At 39.8% G+C, this 20,477-nt stretch overlaps 1 non-coding gene across 1 annotated transcript; it reads right to left on the bottom strand.

Annotated features, from left to right (window-relative positions):
• Positions 1–5,222: 5,222 nt before the first annotated feature.
• On the bottom strand, positions 5,223–5,329 carry LOC136519340 (small nucleolar RNA R71). The gene has a single exon (XR_010774892.1). It is a non-coding gene; the product is annotated as a small nucleolar RNA R71 (small nucleolar RNA).
• Positions 5,330–20,477: the final 15,148 nt, after the last annotated feature.

Here is a 20,477-nt window from a genome sequence, read left to right as displayed (position 1 = left end):
GGAAAGGTCCTGCTCAATAGACTACGAGCTCTCGCCAATAGGTAAATTGGATAAGCCTCCTTCAGGTATGTTTGTCACTAATTATTTCAATAAAAAAAATAAAACACAAGGTATATCCAACCAAGCATTATGCAACATAAAATCACATTCACGGGAGAATTCTATCATCCAAACTTAATTCTGCATTCTGCAAAATTCAAGTATGGGGGATGGAGTTCTTCAAAACATCTCATGTCATGTTGCTAGTTTGTCTTGGACATCCCTACCTTTATGATGAGCTCAACTTGTTAAATCTCTAACAAATAAAAATTTAAATAATCATACTCCTTTGGTTCACCATACATATTCTTGTTTCTACTTGAATGAATCTCTTTAGTCTTTCAAACTTCCTTGTTCTATTGTAAGTATGCTTCGGAATATTATTCGAACATAATTATTAAATCAAAACATACTTCTATAGAATTTGGTTGTATATGTGGACTAACCCTTGCAGGAAAATATTCAAATTTTATTGGGAATGTTTGGAGATCATACGTAGAAACAAATCAAGGTTAGAGGTATTCTTCAAAATAATTTTGCACATTTTTGCCTGAACCTTGTTGAAAATTTGAAATAGTGGTGAATAATAAAGGCACATTATTTAAAACATGGGATACATATGACCTTTAGCTCTATGACAACACTATCCTTATTTTGAATCATTTGTATACTCCTTTAGGTATGTGTTGTCCACTAATCCTTTGAAAAGAAGAAACGATGAGTAGTGCAGAAGGACCAACACAATGCCAAGATCCACAAAAGAGAGAACAAAAATATGGCATGATAAAAGAATGAGAAAGAAGGAGTGCGACATAGGAGAAAAGATGTTCATAAACAGCTCAAGCAAGGAAAGCTTGAAATAGGAAGAGAAGACTACCACAAGTCATCTACCCTTCATCACATGGTGTCATCATGCTCCGGTGATGAAGGTAACATCTTAAGGTAAGTGGTCATCATTTTCCTCTTGATCTTGGTATGCATATAAATGAAGAAACAAACATGTTTGAGTTACAACTTTGCTTGATCCAACCTGATTAACTCAACATGTCTTGTTCTTTAAGTTTGTTCATAGCACCACTCTCTTGATCTTGGTCTTAACCAAATGAGCTAAAATATTGCATATCTTATCTTTGGAAGATGATAGTCATCGTCATGTAAAGTTTGATACATTATAAAGATGATCCTTCCATAGGTTAAGCAACTCCACTCTTTTTGACAAATGTATTCAAATGCCATATTATACTCATCCTTCTGATCTTATCACCCATGTTGTAAGAATGAATGCATATAACATCAACCTTATCATGATTTAATGTGCCTAAGGCTAGAAAATAAAAAAAGTAATAAATAAAGTTTTGGTTCTGTTGGTGTTTTTTCACTAACAGAGCCCATGCACTTGATCTCTACCCTGTCTTTATGAGCAAAACACACTTCGAGCAAAGTGTGGGGGGGATCAATCCCCCAAATTTTACAAGTGAAAGTTCCGAACCAACAATAATGATGCACACAAGATGTCGCCAGTTTCTACTACTGACGGTTGACTTCGAAACGCTAAACGAGGAGGAACAAGTCAAGAAAGGATGAACCTATCAAACCTAAATCAAACTCAAAACCAAGATGGGTTTAGCAAAATAATGTGGCACCACTAGTGGAAGCACCACTACTGGAGGCGCCATCTCAAGAATCCTCATCTTCAAGAGCAAACCGAGGTATTCGATCAATGAACTTCCACAACTACCAAGGGCAAGATTATGAAGCAACCTCAAGTGGGCATAAGGGAAGGTGCATGTCTTTCCCTAGCCGAGGGTGTTGACGGTAGTTAACACTCATCACAAACCATCAATATACCTTGCATAAATGGCTAAAATAGATCACCAACATAAACTTAGGGGTTTAAACTAACAAATTCCATGAGTTTTGGTGAATCTATGTTTTCAGCAGGATTTAATCAGAAAACCATCAAGGGGGACCTATTCGTCAAAGGAAATCATGGAATTCAGCTGTGGGATCAACGTGGGAAGGTTCCAGAAGACTCTAGGAGGCTCTCCACCAAAGTGGGGCTTGACCCACTGCCAGGCCGCTCGGCCCCTATGGGCCCCACCTGTCATCCTCTTTGTTATGTCGATTCTCCACCGTCTTCTAGGATGTATCTCAGCCATTATTTTAAGTCGGTTTGATCCAAGGGCTGAGGATTAATGCTCTAGCCTATATATATCTTCCTGTACCCCCTAGGGTAGAGGCCTCATTAGATCCTGAGAGCTGAGAAGCCAGAAACCTTAATTCATATGTCCACTAGAATCAGGGCTAGCAATCAAGAGAAGATTAGTCCTCGATAGGATCTAGTCTTGTATTAGAGATAGAGAGATAAAGTGAGAGGGAAGAGTTTTGGAGGAGTCTTGGCCTATCGGAGCTCTCTTTACAGCTTGTACCCTGGCGGAATCAAGTTCTTCTTAAGCTTGCTTCTCAGATTTCTCTGGTAATCGACTTCTAATTCAAGTAAGCATCTTGTTTATATTATTCTTTAGGTTTGTGACTCTCTTTTGAGTACTTTAATCCTTGTAGCTCCTGGGCTAAAGTAGTATTCGTAGTGTAAGCGTGGTGCTTAGACTCGGTTACTCGTGGATGTGCCCTATTTTTTGGATCAGTGGTAGCTCGTGTGGGTGACTCTTATAGCCTCGTTGAATCTTCTGTAGTCTACCTCCTGTTAGTAGGCCTAGCAGGACTTTGTTACTATAGAAAACATACTCTGCTTGTATTTTCTCTAGTAATATCCCTAAAATTTGAACAATAGAAGACAAAGCTTACCGAAGTTAGAACTAAAAGACCTTAGCAATCTCCTCTACACTCCTATTATCTAGCCTTGATTATGAAATTGGGTTAACTTAGAATTGGTTATTCTCACCCCCATTCCTTTAGGTTCGATATAAAACTGGGTTACTCTCAGTGAAGTGCTACAACGGTATAATATATGTGCGCTTGTGGATTATTCTATGTGCATTAATTTATACCAACAAGTATTTCTGGCGCCGTTGCCGAAGAACAGTTGCTGAGTTAACTTTGAGTCTAGCTTAATTTTGTACTATACTTTTATCCTTTTATCTTTTCTTTTCTTTTTACCATGGATCTGGAATTCACCCCTATTTACCAATATGGTGCACCCACGGGCACAAGCCTACAACCATGTTGATGGCAGTTACCATCCATCATAAACCGTTAACTTAACATGAATAAATGCATAAAAAGGATCACCAATATAGACTTAAGGGTTTAAACTGACAATTTCCACAAGTTTTGGTGAATCTGTATTTTTAGCAGATTTATTTTAGAAAACCATCAAGGAGGATCAAATCGTCAAATAAAATCATGCTTATCTGTGGTGAAACGGACACCAGAAGGTTCCAGAAGACTCGAGAGGACTCCACACCGAAGCGAGGGCCTAGCCACTACCAGGTGGGGCCGACCGGCCCCACCTAGAGGCCGCTCGGCCCCTAGGGGACCCACCTATCAGCCTCCTACATATGTCGGTTTCCCACCGTCTCCTAGGATGCATCTATGCCGTCCTTTAAGTCGGTTTGATCCAAGGGCTCACATTGGACTCTCCGGCCTATATAACCAGCCCCTGCCCCCCTCCAGGGCACGCTGCCATAAGTCAAGATCAGACCAAAAATTAGGGTTTCTAGAGAGAAGAGAATAGAGCTCTAATTCTTCAAGTTTCTAGTATAGGCTAGCTAGCAAGGTTCAAGTAGAGTTTGGGCTATTGCTCATGATTCTAGATATGCCGTCTAGAGACTGGTATAGCCATTGTATCTCTTTATTTATGACTTTGTGCTACTTCAATTTATGTTCCTATTTATTATGCTCCTAGTTTGCTCTAGTTTTATGCTTGATATAGTTATGATTGATGATGAATATATGCATAGGTTCACAAAGCTCTTAGCTCAGTACTCGAGTGAGTTAAGTGGTCGACATTATGTAAGCATGGTGCTTAGATATTGTTTGCCTATGGATGCATTCTACACTCTAGGTCATGTGGTAGATCGTGGATGTGACACTCCTATTGAGTCCTTTATAGTCCACTCCCCGTTTGTAGAGCACGTAGAACATGATTGCGAAAAAAGACAAGCTCTATTCTTAATCTTCCTTAGTAATGTTCCTTATGTATATATCCAAAGTTAGTTATACTATAGATGAGAGTGTATATACTTGGGTGTACAAAAGACTTAGTAGATAAGTAATGATTTAGGAATCTTTTGCTCTTAACGAATCTCCTGCTTAGCCTTACTACATTTTATGAGTATCTATTTCTATCTCTGGAACACCATTATTACCTTACACTTATAATTTATTTATCACCTGACTTACCCCTGCCATAGCATGAGAGTGGTTTTATCATAAGTATACATATTTGTCAATATCTCTATGCCAACACAACCCCATAGCTCCTCCCTGTGAATAAAATATAAATAACGATACTCGGTGTACTCTGTGCACTTGCGGATACCTTATATATATAGTTTACAAGTGTTCTCATAATTACCAATAATGCATTTCTAGCATCATGCTAGGGATGCCAACTTAGTTAAGAGTGATGCTAAGAAATGTCAACAAGCATTTCTAGCGCCGTTGCCAGAGAGGGGCACATGGCTAAGAGAATTGACAAAATAAATACTTATTGATAAAATCACAATCTCTGCTTTAGTAGGCTTACCCTTGTTTTTTCTTTGTTCATATCTTATACAGGGTATTGCAGGATTAGTTGTGATTCAACAATTTCTATCAATCAGAATCAACCGAATAAAGAGGAAGCTTAACACCAGTTTCTGAAGCTATGGCTGACAAGACCCTACGTGAGTTCTCTGCTCCAAGCACCGAGAACATTCGCACTGGACCAACACTCAAAACCGATAATCTTGAGTTTGAGCTCAAGCCAAGCCTCATCAACATGGTACAAGTTACCCCATTCAGTGGAAAGGCATTAGTGCTCATCTTCAGAATTTCCTAGAGATAAGTAGCACGGTTGTCATCAAGGACGTTGCTCAAGACATCGTACTACTCCGCCTCGTTCCATTCTCACTTGTGGGAAGAGCGAAGCAATGGTTCTACACCAACAAAGATGACATCAATACATGGGCAAAGTGTTCAAAGGCCTTCCTAGAATTTTTTTTCCCTATAGGCAAGACCAATGCCTTAAGAGGAAAGATTTCAAACTTCCAACAGTAGAAAGGAGAGACCATTCCAAAAGCATGGGAACATTTTCAAGAATATGTTTCAGATTGCCCTCATCATGGAATGGAAGATTGGTTGCTCATGCAAAGTTTCTACCATGGATTAACTCAGAAAGCCCATGAACAACTCGATGCCACTGCTGGAGGATCATTTATGTCACTCACCCTTGGAAAAGCTGAAACTCTTATGGAAAAGATAGCCTCTAATCAAGGCTGGTCATCATGCAATATTCAATCATGTAATAAGAGTGAAGAAGTACCAGAAGAGGTGTGTGCACTGTCAACTAAGATGGACGTACTGTTAAATTGGCTCTAATAGCGACACAATTACAAGAAAGATAATCAGGTTATTCAAGATGCATTCAATGCTCAAAATATATGTGGGGAATATTTGGGGATTGAATTCCCTAAATCGCAAGAGGATGCAAACATCGTCATTAATAACTCAGCTCCACAACAACAGAGACAAGGATAAAAACAACAACAACAGTCAACTTACCAAGATAAGTACCTAGGTAATTATTATAATTCTTCTAATCCTAAGCAACCATCCTTAAGGGAATTAATCTTAGAACAAACTAGGATTAATGAGAGTATTTCTAAAAAGCTTGCTTTTAATGACAAGGTCCTAGAAAACATAAACACTAAAATGGATAATGTTTCGTCGACCATACAAGACCAACTTAGCTATAATAAAAAGATAGAATCTCAATTAGCCTAGTTGGCCGCTGCTCTGCCCTTTGCCACTAACCTTGAGAAGGTTAAGCTATAACCACAAGAGGTGGCAAATCTACTCGTGATCCGCCATATCCGACAAGGATAGGTAAGACACCAGTGGAAGTATAGGAAGAGGAGAAGAAGGACGAAGAAGAAGTTGAGACACAAGAGTAAGAGTTACAACAAGATTTTCATGACACAACCCTCCTACCGTTTCCACGTAGAAATTGACAAGCCAAAATGGATAAGCAGTTTGGTAAGTTTGTAGAGGTAATTCAAAAGCTATATATCAATATTCCGTTGCTAGATGCCATAAGGTGCCTGCCTACCTACGCAAAGTATCTTAGAGACATCATCGACAACAAAAGACCACTGCCATCCACTGAGGTAATCAAGTTAATGGAGGAGTGTAGTGCGGCCATCCTAAACACAACACCAGTCAAGAAGAAGGATCTAGGATGTCCCACTATCGATTGTTTGATCGGGAGCCAGAACTTTGAGAATGCATTATGTGATCTTGGAGAAAGTGTCAGTGTCATGCCTAAGAAGGTCTTCGACAAGCTCAACCATTCAACACTCACACCAACATCGATGTGTTTGCTACTAGCCGACCAATAGGTCTGCTACCCTACAGGAATCGCTGAGAATGTTCCGGTAAAAATACGAAATTTCTTTATTCCTATAGATTTTGGGGTACTTGACATGCAGGAGGACATGAAGACACCACTCATTCTTGGGAGACCCTTCCTGAGCACTACAAATGCGCACATTGATGTCGGAGCCAGAGAGATCAAATTCCATATTAACGAAAAGGAAGAGTGGTTTGCTTTCAAGCCAAGACCAGAACAATGCTCCAATTTTGAATGGCATGAGAAGCAAGTGCAACCGTTAAGGTCTCCATCTCCAGGACCGACTGATGCAACCGAAGAATGAACCCAAACAAAGGAGTCCGGTTTGGTGGACTTAAATTTCCAAACCCTCTACGGGAGGTAACTCGGTAGTTATCCATATTTACTTTTCGCATTATATTTTTACTTTGGCATATTTACTTCTTAAAACTTTTATTAGAAAAATGAATTAAACAATTCTCATCATGGCATACTAAAAATTCAAGCCCCATGTAAATAATTTTTATGGAGAGTAAAATCCCATAAGAAATATGTACTATGGAGGCATAAAAATATAAAAAAAATATATCATCATTCATCTTCTCATATTTCATAGTTTCACAAAAGTAATTTTGCATTGCATTTTTATATATGTATATGGTAGAAATACAGGCACTGGGACCCACAGACACCTGGGACCCACCACCATCACCTCCATAACCACCATACATCACTTCCATCATCTCCTTTCCCACTCATTTTCACTCTGCACCGTCCAAAGTACATTCCCACGGAAAGGAGCACTTCACTTACTTAACCATGAAGCAAAGGAAGCATCAAGAAATGGAGAGGCCATTTGGCCGCCTTGTGGGGCTGGCCGACCCCACCACTAGGCCGGGTGGCCTCCCCCTCTTCCCTTTATAAATCCCACTCCTTCCTTGTTGCTCTCGGCCTCCAACACAACACAAAATCAGCTCCTGAGCTCGAAATTCCAGTTCAAAATTTCATAGTTGAATTTCCTTTGGTAGAAGTAGTGTTGAAGAAACAAAGAGTGTGAGGAAGTTTGAGTGTGAAAGTAGTTCTAAAATCTTGAGAAAGAGAGGAAGGGGTGCTGATGAAATTTAAGCAAGAAAAACAGAGTTTAAGAGTGGTAGTGCTGTCCAAATCAAGAGAGGAAATTAAAAAGAATAAGGGTGGAAGACATGCCAAAATCTTGATTAGAATATTCACTAGGCAATCTCGGACGACTAACCTCTAGACGATTGACTTTTGGAATGGCTAACCACTAACATTTTCCTAATCTCGTTCCATGAGTTGTGTTGTTTTTGTCTATTTTACAGGAAAATGAGCAAGATCACTGGCAAGCTCAAGCGGGCGATATCGTTCCGTTCAACAAGAAGTTCTTCGTCCCGAGCAAGCACCAAGATGGAGGTTGATCCTCCGTCTCCCGCTGTGGGAGCACCGTCCCGATCAGCCCCCGTGGAGAGGAACATTCTTCTATAAGAAAAGTAGCTCATGCTCCAGGATGATAGGGAGAAGAACATCTACAAGAAGCTAAAGGATTAGGATTTTGTCCTCACCGCTACCTTTGATCCAGCCCTACTTTAGTCCACAAGTATGAACTCCGAATTTGAACTCATTTTCAAGGTCGTAGGATGGGAGGATGCATGGGAAATAGATGAGTCAGGGTTTAAGCTTTTGACTATTGAATTTTTATGCACTTTACAAACCACCGACTCGGAAGTCTCATTTAGGTTCTTTGGGAAAGAATTTTCTTTTCCCTGGAAGAACTTTAGTGAGCTTCTAGGATTCCCTGCTCAGTGCATAATTGATGTAGATTCGGCTATACAAGACTTTGATAGAAATAAGTTTTAGAGGGAGATATCGAAAGAAATTGTTTGCTACCGCCCTCGCACCAATGACATTCACCACCTTACTTTGCGGTTCATGCACAAATGGCTAGGATTTTCTATTTTTCCTTGAAATGATTTCCGTACAGTAAGAAATGATGAACTTAAACTGCTGTATGCTATGGTTAAAAGAAAGAAGGTCTCACCTATAAAATTCATGATGGCACAATGGGTAGAAATTCCTAGACTTAAGGGAGATGTTGGGTGCACTTCTTTGGTCACCCGCATAGCTAGAAATTTGGGTTTACTAGCAAATGCTTCTATTACATATATTGACAGTCCCCAATGGATTATTGATTATGGCTGTTTTAATCATGCACACATGTTAAAAAAAAGGGCAAGGATAGGAAAATAGTCATGATGTATATGGACTACATAAGTGAATTTCTGTTACCAGACTGGAACCTCGGTCTGTATGTGGTAGATTCGTTTGTCTTTGATTTGCAGAAAATAGAGCAAGCACCTCACAGGAGTGCCTCTGCAAGGATCACTCGCAACCCGCAGCCTCGGTACCATGGAGATGACCCCATTCTAGAAGGCCCTGCCTTCAACGGCTACACAGGATTTGATCAAGCAAGACCTTACTAGGTGCATCATCCTCAACATGCAGGCTAGGACCAGCCAGGATCTTCCCATATGCACTAACCTAAGCATGTTGGGTGGGAGCAGCCTTCTCCGCATCATTTAGAGAGTTCCTAGCAACAAGGCCCAAGTGGGCAATGGTAGGACAACAATTTTGGCTATACCAGCAGCAGTCTTACGAGGAGGTCTCCAGTGACCACTAGGGAGGACGCATGTCCTTCTCTGCCCGTGGCTACCATGACCATCCCATAGGTTATTATGAATAGTAGATGGAGTATGCTCGTTTTGACACTAGGCTCACCACCATCGAGGAGAACCAGCAGGAGATCCGGTACACTCTTCACCAACATTCCCAGTGGCAGGAAGAAGCAGGACAACGCCTTGTCGCCATCCAGCAACAACAGCAACAGGAGAATGACAACTGGAACTACTTGTTTGGCCATCTCCACATTGACCACCCACCTCGATGAAGGACCATAGCAACACCTAGCTTGGGGGAGGAACCCCCATTTACCTAAGGTAAGTTTTCTTTCTAGTATTTTATTATTTCCTTTAGTTTATTTAATTTTCAAATTTGTATTAGTTAAAAAATGCAAAGCCAAGAAAATAAAATAAAAATTTGCCTTTGTCTTATATATATATATTACTATGGTATGATCTAAAAAATGATGAAAACCAAATAAAAAGAGTGTGTATATAGTTTGCTTAAGGTGTGCTTTAGTTTGTTTTTAAGAGTCAATAAATAAATAGAACTTGAAGATGATCTCACATGATGGAAATGATGAATAGTTGCTCTATTATAATTCCTTTCAAGTACCTAGTTTTCAGCCTTGAATTCCCCTGAGTTTTGGATGAGATTGATTTGACATAAGAATTTGCTCTGAACATGAAACTCGTGGGTAGCATATGCTTGAACTAAGTCTAGGTAATTGACGGATATGATATGAGAAGGTCTGAGTTGCTATTTATCTTATTCTAAGTGACATCTAAATTCTAGAGATTTCTTTTGAAAAACATAAAAAAATCACATGATGAGATCCTGTATGACAAAGCTTGAATTCCTACCAAAGCCAAACATGTTTATCTAGGCTAAAAAAACTTCCACTTATATGCTACTTGTTTTGCATTGAGTTTAGTCAAGCTTTGTTGATGCCTTATGAGAGGTTTGCCATACTCTTAAAATCAAGATCACGTACACACCACCCACATATGCACTACTCCTACACTGGGGTAGGCGCAAAAACATGCCTTCCATCCAGATCCACCCAAAAATGTTTTACTCCTACATTAGGAGAAAACACCAAAAATATGCTTCATAGGTTCCCACCAAATAAACGCTCCAAGTTCTTATTGCTATCTCTCAAAAGTTTGCTGCAGAAAAAGGCATGGGCTATGCAAAAGTTATTCATAAAAAAAGAAGACAGAGAGAAGAAGAAAGAAGAATTAAAAAAATGGACAAGTGTTCGAAGTATTAAAACAATGGGTACTTAGATGGCCACCTAAAAAAAAGATGAATAAGATAGCCTATGTTTTCTTGCAATTGTTTCCAAGTTTAAAATGAGAGATATGTTTTCAAGGAGTATAGTAGAATTAGGTTAGCCACCATATATATCCACCATATTCGACACACATGCACATCTTGATTTGATTGTATGACTTAACTCTCTTTGGATCCAAGGTTTGTCTTTACAATATATGTATTGCAAGTATGCTCTCTTCATGCAATCACCATTCCTATGAGCTCCACATAAGCCTTAGTTGTAGGAAGAAAGGCATAACATTATTTTTGCCTTGGTGAGGATCCACAAATACCACATATATGAGAGACTTGAGAGTGTCATACAAAGGAATCTCTGAGTTTTTATTTTGAAAACTTGCAAAAACTCTGGAATAGTGGTTGAACAGAAGAACTTGAGACATAGTGCTTGACTTGATCGTTCTGTCTTTCAATTACTCAAGATCCAAGTGAAAGCTAGAAAGCCCCATGGTTGAAAGTAATATGGGTAAGTTTGAAAGTCAGATCGATGCATTTTAATCCAGAAGAGAATTCTTGTTTGAACGCATGTGTACTTTTGAGGAGTTGCAAAAAATTCTAAACTCCTGATCCATTGTTAAGTTTAGCTTTACTCAGGGACGAGCAAAGGTTAAGCTTGGGGAAGTTTATTGATGGTAGTTACCATCCATCATAAACCGTCAACTTAACATGAATAAATGCATAAAAAGGATCACCAATATAGACTTAGAGGTTTAAATTGACAATTTCCATGAGTTTTGGTGAATCTATATTTTCAGCAGGGTTATTTCAGAAAACCGTCCAGGAGGATCAAATCATCAAATAAAATCACGCTTATCCATGGTGAAATGGACACCAGAAGGTTCTAGAAGACTCGAGATATTATATAAGCATGGTATATTGATGGTTTGTGATGAGTGTTAACTACCGTTAACAAGCTCCCCCACACTTAGGCTTTTACTCGTCCTCGTTAAAAGGATGGATTACTCAAGACATAACCTTAGGACAAGACATCAACATAAAACCATTCCCAGTCATACATGTACCGTGGGATTCAAAGTGTCTACCATGAAACTTTGGGTGGTTGAAGAATAGAACCGCTTGAAATAGATCACCATCTTCGTTCAGTCAAGTCAATTAGAGAAACATTTAAGATTTTTGAAACAAAACATAGCCTACCTTCTCCTTTTGTAGTACTCTCAAATCACTCTGTATATGTGGTATTTTTTTGGATCCTCACCAAAGCATCAATGACTTGCCTTCTTTTTGCCTACTTCTAAAAGCTTATATGGAGCTCCGGTAGGGATAAATGTGAGAACATACTTGCATTGCATATATTGTAAAGTCAAAACAAGGATCCAAGGAGAAAAATGTCATACTCTTAGATCAAGATATGCATGCGTGTGGAATATGTATATATGGTGGCTAACCTAATTCTACTATGCTCCTTGAAACATATCTATCTTGTTTTTGAAACTTGGAAAACTTTTTGTAAGAATACATGGGCTATCTTATTCATCTCTCTCTTTTTTCAGGCGGACATCCAAGTACCCATTTTTTAGATATCTCAGACACTTGTCCATTTTTTCAATACCTTTTCTTTTCATGAATAACTTTTGCATAGCCCATGCCTCTTTTCTGTAATTGAAACTTTTCAAGAGAGACATTTACAAGAACTTGGAGCATTTATCCTATCAAGCATATTTTTTGTGTCTATTCCCAGTGTAGGAGTAGAACATTTTTTGGTGGATGGAAAACATGTTGTTGTGTACTCATAGTGTAGGAGCAGCAGTTATATATGGAGTGTATGTGATCTTGATCTTTGAGAGCATGATAAGTTTCTCAACAAGGGTCACAAGGTTTGACCAAACTCAACACCATGACAAGTAGTATATGTAGAAGGTTTCCCTAGTCTATATATCATGTATGGCTCTGGTAGGACAATGCTTACCACAAAGGAGAGGTGTAGCTATTCATTTTACTTTTTGAAATAAAATTCTCCAATAATAAGACATCAAGAATCAAGTTCTCATTATTCTACTATATCTCATTCCACAAAACTTAAGTAACATGGGGTCCCTAATAATAAGTTCCAATAGTAGCATGACTTCCAGGAAAATTATTATGTGAGTCTATCCTTAAGTCATGACTGAAATAACCTTTCCTCATGTTTGAAGTTGTTTTATCAAGTGATTTTCAATTCGGTTCAAAACAGAAAGAAAAACATATGAAAAAAGAGTGTATGGGTCGCAAACCTAATCGTGAACAAAGCTCAGGGCAAGACAGCATAGTGATGGGCTGGGTGGCCCATAGAGGAGGCCGGGCGGCCCACTCCAGGGTCTGCTCAAGGCTCGCTTCATCGTACATGGTTCTTGACTCATTACTTTTCTGAATTTCATGATTTTCGTTATTAAATTAAATCTTGTTGTTGTGGTGTGTCTCCCGCACACTTGTTTCCCTGTATAACTTTCTGCACAACATATGGAGATAAACACATATCCAAAAGAAATAGAGAGCAGGTAATAATACGACTCCATTAACTTCAATAAGGCACTTTATTACACAAGCACAAACTAAGCACAAACTTTAACTAACCTAACACAATCTTTTAACCATCTGAGCTAAGCGACAAACCTAAACACACGATATCACACACTTGAACCTAACACTCATGCTTTATCAAAATGACTACCTAATTCTCACTTCTTCATTTTAGCAACAAAATGATTCAAAGTGTTTAAATCGTGTTGTAGACTCTTGCGGTAGACAAGTTCCTCGTCGATCCTTTGCTTTAAGGTATAGATAACATCACTCAGATCTTCAATCTTCTTTTCTAAGAGAGCTATGGTCATCCTTGGATGCTTCTCAACTTCTGGAACAGGTGGTGATGTTGCCTTCCTCTTGGGAGGAACAACCTAGATCTGCTCTGGCATAGCCCGGACTCCATCAATGGTGGTACGAGGGGTGACCGACTTATACTTTGCACAAGTAACATCTCCAAATTTGTTGGTCTTCAGTCTAGTCAACGCCTCATGATCCTTCAACAGAAGATGGTTGATTTCCTTCATCACCTTGAAAAGCTTCTGGGCGTCTAGCTTTGGCTCTTGTTGGAGAGGCTTTCCTTCAAGACGTAGCAGTGGCGGCGGCAGAGCGATCAGCGGGCGGCGAATGGCTTGGGCATAGTAGGATTGATTTGAGCAAATGGGGGTGACTTCTAGTGGAACGATGATCAATGCAAGCCAGTCGGGCTTGTTGTTTAGGTCAGTTCTATAGGGGATGATTTCTTTGTTGGCCATGTGGACTAGAGAGAAGAAGAGCTCTACTGCTGTTGGAAGGAGAAAGCTTTGATGAGATGGCTATGGAGGCAGGCAGGGGCTCATTTATATAGGGGGGTTTAACTTGCAGCAGAGGTCAAGATCTATCCATATGAGGTCTCATAACAAGAAAAAATAGAATGTGTCAAAAAACTGCGGGATTGCAAAGAGGAAAGATCTAGAAGACACGAGAGAGTTGATAGGACGCGAGAAGCGCTGACAGTGGGCCAGGTGGCATCTAGGTGGGGCCGGGTGGCCCCACATGTTGGGGTCTCGAGGTGTTTTTTCTCGTGGTGGTTTCTAACTCCTATCTAATCCCAAAAAGTATATTTTCGTGTTATGAAACGTTATGGAGGATGGCAGTGGTGTAAATCTATGGTAAAATCAGAAAATCTATCTCATCCAAATCCTTAGGTGGGTTTTCAAGTTCTAGAAAGATTTTGAGATGGTGGCTATTTACCTTGAATAATGTACCTTCATCATTTTGAAGTGTTATCGCTCCATGCGACGAAGTGCTTATCACCTTGAATGGTCCTTCCCATTTGCTTTGAAGTTTTCCGTGCTCGAATAATTTAACCCTGGAATTAAAAAGTAGTACCTTATCTCTAGGGGTGAACTCCTTCTTGATCCTCTTGTCATGCCATCTCTTGGTTTTCTCCTTGTATATCTTGGCGTTATGATATGCTTTCACGCCATTCATCCAACTCAGAAAGTTGCATCTTCCTTTTAGTTCCTGCGGCTTCAAAGTCATGTTTCATTGCTTGATGGCCTAGTGAGCTTTGAATTCTAGCTCAACAGGTAGATGGCAGGTCTTTCCATAGACCAATTGATATGGTGACATCCCCAATAGAGTTTTATAGGATGTTCTATAAGCCCATAGTGCATCAGGTAGTCTATCCTTCCATGCAGTCCCCATCTCGTTGACTATCTTTTGCAGAATGTTCTAGATTTGTTTATTTGATGTTTCTACTTGGCCACTTGTGTGAGGGTGATATAGAGTAGCAACATTATGATGGATCCCATGTCTTGACAAATAGTTGTGAAAGTTCTTGTCAGTGAAGTGAGTGCCTCCATCACTAATCACCATCCTCGGAACTCCGAATCTTGTAAATATTATGTCTTCAAACATCTTCTTGGAGTTCTTTGCATCAATAGCTCTACATGGCATGACTTCAACCCATTTGGAGACATAGTCAACTGCCACCAAGATGTATTCATAGCTCTTTGACTTTGGAAACGGCCCCATGTAGTCAATTCCCTAGACATCGAAGAGCTCTATCTGGAGGTTGTTGGTGAGTGACATGGCATCTCTTGAATTGATATTCCCGTGCGTCTAACACGCTCCACATCTTCGAATAAAATCCTTCATGTCTTCATATATGGTTGGCCAAAAGAATCCACTCTGCCAAATCTTTGAATGAGTGCGGAATGCCCCATAATGTCCTCCATATGGTGATGAGTGGCATCGTTCGATAATATTGATGCCTTCCTCTACCGGTATATACCTTCTGAGTAGGCCGTCAGACCAGACTCTGAAGAGGTACGATGCATCCCATATGTGGAGACAACTTTCATAGATGAGCTTCCTTTTGTTCTTCCCTGGTGATACATAACCTACTACCATAAAATTAACAATATTTGCGTACCAGTGGTTAGATTTTGTGACCTTGAAGAGCATGTCGTCCCTCAGTGAATCATTGATGGGTAGTCCCTACGAATTCTCAAACTGCATTCTAGACAAGTGATCGACAACAAAATTTTCTACTCCCTTTTTATCTTTTATTTCTAAGTCAAATTCTTCGAGTAGCAAATTCCATCTTATTAATCTGGGTTTAGCATATTTCTTAGTGTGCATGTATTTTAAAGCAGCATGATCGGTATAAACAATCACCTTAGCTCCTACTAAGTAAGATCTAAACTTATCAATAGCAAAAACAATAGCCAGGAGCTCTTTTCAGTTGTTGCATAATTAAGTTGAGGTCCTGTCAGAGTTTTGGTAGCATATGCAATGGCATGATGCTTTTTATCTTTAGTTTGTCCCAAAACTGCCCCCACAGCATAATCACTAGCATCACACATAATTTTAAAAGGTAGCAACCAATCAGGGGGTTGAATGATTGGTGCAGAGATAAGTACTTTCTTAAGAATGTTAAAAGATTTCAAACATGCATCATCAAATTCAAAGGGAACATCCTTAACCAAAAGATTTATTAGTGGTCTAGTAATATGTGAAAAATCTTTTATGAAGCAGTGGTAAAAACCAGCATGACCAAGAAAGCTGTGGATCCCTCTAATATTTACGGGAGAGGATAACTGTTCAATTACTTCAATTTTAGCTCTATCTACCTCAATCCCTCGTTCGGACACCAAGTGCCCAAGCACTATGCCTTCTCTAACCATGAAATGACATTTTTCCCAATTAAGGACTAAGTGCTTTTCTTCACATCTTTGCAAAACTTTGTCTAAATTTTCAAGACAATCATCAAAAGTTTTTCCATAAATAGAAAAGTCATCCATGAAAACTTCCATGATTTCTTCAATCATATCAAAAAATATAGACATCATGCATCTTTGGAAAGAAGCTGGAGCATTACATAATCCAAAAGACATTCTACGGTAAGCATAAGTTCCATATGGACATGTAAAGGTGGTTTTGCTTTGATCATCTGGATGAATCGGTATCTGGTGGTAACCTGAATACCCATCAAGGAAACAGAAAAAAGAGTGGTTCGCCAGTCGCTCTAATATTTCATCAATGAAGGGCAACAGAAAGTGATCCTTCTTTGTTGCCTTGTTAAGTTTTCGGTAATCTATTATACACATCAGCCATCCAGTGATGGTTCTTTGGGGGATTAATTCATTCTTTTTATTTTTAACTACAGTCATGCCTCCCTTTTTTTGCACAACTTGAACAGGGCTTACCCACTCACTATGTGGCACGGGATAGATGATCCCGACATGCAAGAGTTTCAAAACCTCTTTCTTAACAACCTCTTTCATCGCATTATTAAGCCTACGTTGTGGCTCCCTAGAAGGTATAGAGTTAGGATCTATAGGGATGCGATGGATGCAAAGAGTAAGGCTAATTCCCTTAAGGTCTTGAAGCAAGTAGCCAAAAGCAGAGCGATGCTTCTCTAAGACAATTAGCAAGCATAGAGATTCTTCCTGAGAGAGTTTATCACTTATGATCATAGGAGAATCCTGATCATTATTGACAAAAGCATATCTAAGACTAGAAGGTAGGGGTTTAAGTTTAATGGAGGGCTTAGGTGGTTCTAGCAATTCATCTAGAGGTTTAGGGACTATGGGATTTTCATCTTCCTCCTCGATGAAGAACTGGGCATCATCTTTAAGGTTGGGTTCGATCAAGTCATCATGAGATGTAACTTTAACCTCTTCCATTGGGTCTTTCTCAAGAATTGGCTCAGTCTCAGCATTTAGAGAATGAGTAATGGGTATAGAGAACTTAAAGTTTTTTCCATGTCTTATATTCAACTTCCTTGTTTGTCCTTCTTGGATAAGTCTTTCAATTGGTTGTCCTATCAATAGGTCAAACTCCATAATATCAAAGATATAGAAGCTCATATGAACTTTAGTTCCTTTTACCTAGATAGGAAGGACAAAGTATTCCCAAACTTGGGAGAATGTGTCCTGAAAAACCTTTTAATAACTTTATTGTTGGGGTTAATGGCATGTGTTTCAATAAATCATGAGCAAAAGATGCAGACATGATGTTAACACCTACAACTAGATTGTAAAGAGCATCGAAAGGAGCTTTATTGATTTGGCAATGAATGGAAATAGAAGGTGAATCTAAGTGAATCACATCAGAGAAAAGCTCTGACTCTTCTAGCCATTCATTACTTATAATAGACAATAGCTCTTTCGTAGTCTTTTTAAGGAAAGCTTCCTCAGAAGGGTCTAAATGTTCTTCATAAGATGATTTCCTAGACTTCTGAGGTCTCCTCATAGTATGGTAATTCAAGGTATTTCCATATTCATCAAAAAGTTCATCCTCGAATTCAAGCATAAAATCCGAAATTGGAGTTTTCTTCCTTTTTCGGTGGTTTAGGATCTAGGAAAGCTGAGGTTGGTGATGGGTTTTGTAAGGATTCAGATTCAGCTATCTGGGATTCTTCTTCTAATGGCTTCTCTTCTACTTCTTCAGGGGTGTCCTCAAAGATTTTTGTAAGAACGCTTCTCCCCGTATTGGTGGGGACATGCAAGAACGAGCCTCCCGAGGCCGTATTAAGGTGTCTCAAGGTTTTCCTATTAAGACCCATATAGAAGTGTTGAAGAAGAATAGGGTCTTGAATGGCAAGGTTAGGGCCAGTTTTAATGAGATTATTAAAACGTTCCCATACCATGCCTAGAGATTCTTTTTCTTTTGTCTAAAATATAGAACCTCTAAACAAAGTCTGACTACCCTAGAGATGGGAAAGAATTGCAAGCAAAAGCTAGAGCACAGGGCTTCCCAATCTCCTTGTCTACTCTCAATGGTGAGATTGTACCAATGTTTAGTTTTTCCCATCAAAGAGAAGGAAAAAAGCTTCCATCATAAGGTTTCATCTGACATGCCCACAATGTGTAGGCATGCACAGGTCTGCTCAAACTCATTTAAGTGAGAATAGGGGTTTTCATCATCTTCGCCTAAAAAGGGTTGATCCTGAACCATGTTGATTAACCACGGGCGCAACTCATAGCCAGGTGTTAGGATAGGCTTTGAAGATTCTTATGGCTGTAGGCTTGTGCCCGTGGGAGCACCATATTGGTAGATAGGGGTGGATTCTAGATACATGGTAAAAAGGATACTCCAATTGATCGAGCCCTGCTTTGGTGGAGAGCCTCCTGGAGTCTTTAGAAACCTTCCCATGTTGATCCCGTGGCGGAATTCTATGATTTTCTTTGACGAATAGGTCCTCCTTGATGGTTTTCTGATTAAATCCTGCTGAAAACATAGATTCACCAAAACTCATAGAATTTGTCAGTTTAAACCCCTAAGTCTATGTTGGTGATCTATTTTAGCCATTTACGCAAGGTATATTGATGGTTTGTGATGAGTGTTAACTACCATCAACAAGGGCGAAGGAGGGTGCCTTGCTGTTGCCGAGAAACCTTTTGAGCCCACAGATCTCAACCTGGGGTCTCTCGATGTCGTGGCATGCGTTCCTCGCCGACGTTGATGAAGACAGCGTGGTCAAGGCTCCTCGCAGGGTTCCTTATCCTCTTGGATGTTAGAGGGAGTTGCGCGAGGTGGTTCTTCCCGAGGCTTCTTCTAGGCGTCATCCCTGCTCATGGCGAAGATTTGGAGGCACAGTGAAGGTTAGTTATGCCTTTGTCTGACTTTTATGCTTCATGAGATTTCCATTACTCAGTGCGGGGATAAACCTACGGTCATCGCTAAAATTTGGCTTATGCCGATTGTTGACGGTCACTAACACCAATTATAAACTGTCAACATAACCTGCATATATGCTTAATTCCATCACCAAACATAGGTATAGGGGTTTAAACTAATAAATTCTATAAGTTTTGGTGAACATGTAAATGTAGGAGGATTTATCCAGAAAACAAGCAAGGTGAACCCAATCGTCATATTTAATCACATTTATCCACGACGTAAACAACTCAAGAAGATTCTAAAACACACCAGAAGACTTACCACCGAAGATTGAGCCAAATGGCCATGAAAGTGGGCTAGCCAGCCTAGCCCATAGACCGGTCGGTCTGCTCCTGAGCCCGTTCGCCCTTCGCCGCCTTGTACTCCTTCCTAAGATCTACACCGTTGATTTTAAGGTGGTTATAGGTTGGTTTATCCAACGTTGATCGAGGGAGATGATGCGGATCGATGATGTGGCAATGCCTTGCCCCTACTCCATCTCCCCTATATAAGGTGCCCTCTACCCCCTCTAGGAGAGCCATCCTGAAACCCTAATTCATATCCTCCTCATTAGGATCAGAGCCAGCTATCAAGAGAAGATTAGTCCTCCATAGGATCTAGTCTTATAAATAGAAATAGTGAGATAGAGAGTGAGAAAAGAGTTTAGAGGAGGTGCCGGCCTATCGGTGCTCTATCTACGGCTTGTACCTTAGCAGATCCAAGTTCTATCTGAGCTTGCCTCTGAGATTTCTCTTGTAATCAACTTTTGATTCAAGTAAGCATCTTGTTTATATTGTTCATTAGGTTCATAACTCGTTTGAGTGCTTTATTCTTTATCTAGGAAGAGTAAAGTAGTAATTGTAGTGTAAGCGTGGTGCTTAGACTCTGGTTACTTGTGGATGCACCATACATTCTGGATCAGTGGTAGATAGCGATGGTGACTATATAGCTCATTGAGTCCTTTGTAGTCCACCTACCATCTGTAGGCCAAGTAGGACATGGTTACTATGGAAAGCATCCTCTACTGGTGTCTTTTCCTAAGTAATATCCTCAGTTAAATAGTAGAAGACATAGCTTACTAACGTCAGAACAAGAGAACCCTAGTTATCCTCTCTACGCTCCTGTTTATCCTAACCTTGTTGCTACCCTTAGTTAAGTTAGACAATAGTTAATCTCACATGTTTCCCTG

This window comes from Miscanthus floridulus, chromosome 17 (genome assembly GCF_019320115.1).
Source record: "Miscanthus floridulus cultivar M001 chromosome 17, ASM1932011v1, whole genome shotgun sequence".
NCBI classification, from domain to species: domain Eukaryota; kingdom Viridiplantae; phylum Streptophyta; class Magnoliopsida; order Poales; family Poaceae; genus Miscanthus; species Miscanthus floridulus.
The sequence above is the reverse complement of the archived record's forward strand: the minus strand, read 5'-3'. Positions and strand labels throughout refer to the sequence as shown.